Source organism: Frankliniella occidentalis, unplaced genomic scaffold (genome assembly GCF_000697945.3).
Source record: "Frankliniella occidentalis isolate FOCC.00 unplaced genomic scaffold, Focc_3.1 Scaffold321, whole genome shotgun sequence".
Lineage (NCBI taxonomy): Eukaryota > Metazoa > Arthropoda > Insecta > Thysanoptera > Thripidae > Frankliniella > Frankliniella occidentalis.
Window position 1 is genome coordinate 309,417 of NW_026267445.1, and position 3,522 is coordinate 312,938.

Here is a 3,522-nt window from a genome sequence, read left to right on the forward strand (position 1 = left end):
CTGTCGATTAATCACACGCAACGCATGTGTGTGTGTGAGAGAGAGAGAGAGAGAGAGAGAGAGAGAGAGAGAGAGAGAGAGAGAGAGAGAGAGAAAGAGAGAGAGAGTGTGTGTGTTTTCTGGACCCGGGGGGCTCGGCATGCGCGAAGGCGTGGGAGGACGAATACAGAAGGCGCGCGGTGCGGGAGGGGTGGAGGGTGTCGCCCGTCGCTAAAGTTGCGTAAGTTTGGAGTAGCGTTTGAGCCCTTTTCGTCTCCCGTGGAAGTACGCGTGCGAGGCGAAGCGCGCGTGGGCGGGCCGCCCTTATTCGCTGCTCCCGCTCCCCGCCGCTCCCCGCTGCTCCCCACCGCTCCCCGCCACCGCTCCCCGCCACCGCTCCCGCGCCGAGATCCTCGGGGATCGACGCGGATGGGATGGCATAATATCGGAGCGCAAAGACTCCAGATTCGGGCCGGGATTCTCCTGCTCTGCGCTCCCCGCCCGCGCCCCCGCCCCCGCCTATATCTGGCGCGCGGCCAGGACTTAGTGTTTCGAGGAATGCGGATCGGTCGGCACGGTGGGCTCCAGCAGCGGGGCTCCAGCCGGGGCTCCAGCCGTGAGCGAGCGGCGAGGTCGCGCTGTGCGCGGGCCTGGCTAGCTTATCACTTCACTCGGGATCATCCACCACCCAAAAATGAGTTCAACCCACTTCCATACGAACAAAAAATAGTAGGTCACTAAGTTTGCTTGTTGTAATTAAAATGGTGTTCAGTCTACCCTCTGAGTTATAACCATAGTATGTTCAGTTGGGTAATTCGATGTGTTTGGATGGAGCGTCTGAACGCTCAGCCAGCACAGCGCGTTAAAACGTCTAATGGTTACGACCGAGGGGGCAGACTGAACACCAATTTAGTTACAACAACAAGTATTTTTCTACGTGCAGCAAAGAGAGTAGTTCCTCCTTCTTTCCACTGTATTTTCAGGGGGTGAGGCGTTATTATTGGGAATGATCGGGGTTTACTCATTCGGTTTCGAAGTTTGTTGGTTGTAGTTTTGCACCATAGTGACGAGATCTGTAGATGTGGTGGTTTTACGTTTTGTACGGTAAGTTTTGAATGGCAGAAACATGGAAAGAGGACGAGTGAGTGAGCAAGTGGAGTCTGGTTTAGCGCTCCACATTCTCCACCACCGGCTGCCTTTTCCGCCCACCCTAACTTTTCGTCCACAGCTCCAGAATTGGCACGTCGTTACAGAGACGTTATCAAACCGCCCATTACTTCTGTGCTTCGACTCAGTTTCTTATCGTTTTCCCTTTGTGCTATGGCAAAAAAAAAAACCTAAGTCAAGATGTGAAATTTTACCAACGCAAAAAGAAAGCAGTATTACAGACTTGTAATCCCGCTTGGAAGCGATTTTCTGCCCCTTACCCTCCCTCGTTCCCTTGCCCACATTATTTTTGCTCTCTGTCACTTTGCACTTATTATGGCGATCAACCCGCTGATGAAACTTGTGAGTTGTCCTCGACGGGCCGCGGGCCGCGTGTGGGACCCAACTTGTTTTTACCAATTAACCTGAGTTTGAAAAAGTTTCGGCGGCTGCGCCCGTTATGTGGCGCTGCCTTTGACGCGCCACTCCACGCCACGCCGGCCAGGGGATCGACCATTTTAATGGAAGTGACACGGAAAGTGAGCGAAGAACCGAAGGGGAACCGAAGGGGCTGGCGGGGGGCGAGGATGGCCGAAAAGGGAATGGGGGGATACGGCCACGGGCCAGGGGGCTGTCTCTAGGGAAGGGGCGGGAGGTGTGGGGTGGGGCGAGGCGCGGGGCGTGTGATGGAGGGGGAAGGGGTGGAAACGTATTAAGCGACCCCCGAGCCGTCAGCCCATCTAGTCATCGGCATCGCTTCGTCAGCCATAATAGGTCGCCGGCAAAGAAAAAGCGGAAAGAAGAAAAAAAAAGGCTGGCTTTTTTCTGGTTGCATTATCATCATCGCCCCCGAGCGCCTCGCCTGCTTGGGGCAAGTTGCTGAACGTCACGGAAGAGTTCGGATGCCAAAAAAGAAAGAAGCATTTTATGAAATTTGCTGTAAAAATTTAACGTTGTTTTTCTTTTTGCATGGTCTTTTTACTAGACTTTTTTCGACTTTTTTCTAAGACTTGTATATATGAATGTTTGCACTCGTTGGCATTAGCTAGGGGTGCTGGGGGTGACACGACTGTCTCCTTCAGCTCTGCCGTGACGGCTGTTCCGCGGCCCAGGCAGGCGGGGCTGTTGGAGGGGTCGAGCCAGCCGGGTCACAACCCCAGCGAGGAAGGGGAGGGGGGTGAGGCAGAAAGGGGAGGGAGGCACCGCCTGCAGGCGTTCAACAGGTTTACGAGAATGTATTCCCCGGCAGCTGTTGAACTTTGGCCCTCGGGGCACTAGCCAGCTGGGCTAAAGCGGGGGCGCCAACCCAGTCCACGTCTCACCTCCGCGTGCCCTTAAGCCCGCGAACTTTCGAGCTGGGAGCAGCCGCAGCAGACGAGATGAAAAGTGTACCCGAAAGTCGCGCTCAGCTTTGGTCCCGCGCTGGAGAGACGCGTCTCTCCCTCACGCACTTTGAGGTCTCACTGGGCCCTGTTGGGAAAGGGAAGAGGGAAAGGGGAGAGGGAATAAGGGGGCGGAGGAGGTTGCCGCCCGCCGCCGCGGGCTGTTTGCCTGTCGTCCAGAGAGCTCCCCGTCTCATTTCGGATGCGCCCGGACGGAACATTCGGCAGAGCGCAGCGCGGCGGGCGCGGCGGCAGCGGCAGCAGCGCGGCCCACCGTACCGTTCGTCGTGAGAGCGCGACCTCGCATCCGTTTCGCGTTTTACGAGAGCGCGCCCACCACGCGGCCCCCTGCTCCTGGCCCGCTCCCCAGGTTCCAGAAAAGTGTCAAGTATACCACTCACTCTATTTCGTAGCATATATCGTTCTTAGAACGTTTACAGAACCTTCAGAGAACCAAAAGAACGTTCTCAGAACGCTGTCTGAATGTTTTGTGCTACAAGGGGCTGTCTGTCTCTGCCGTCAGTGTAAGCGAGAGCATATCAGAGAAGGATGGAAGAGCGGCCTTGCTGCCTTTTATGTGTGGGCTTCCTCGGCTGTCGTAGTCAGTCTTAAATCAAAATGTCTACTGTAAAAGTGTAAAAACATCTATAAAGCATTAGGCGTTCCTTCTAAGTAATCAATGCGAAATTTCTTTGCACTGTGCGAAGTAATTTTTTAGTTGCGAAGCATTCCGTGCGTTGCTTTGTAGTAGGCTAAGAAACGCTTCATAATTTACATCGCTCCCGTTTTCCTCGCTGACATTTTACAGTGTCCAATTTATCTATAAGAAAAAACTGTATCTACTGGGTCAACATTATTCCGACCCTGAAATAATTTAAATTAACATTAATTCACAAAAATTGAGTAGGGCGACTTCTTGCCCTTTTCTTGCCACGGGTAACTCGGTGTAATGCAGTTTTCTGACGGCCAGCCGACGAGAGCCATTTGTCGAGGCATGACTGAGTGTCGCCATGTG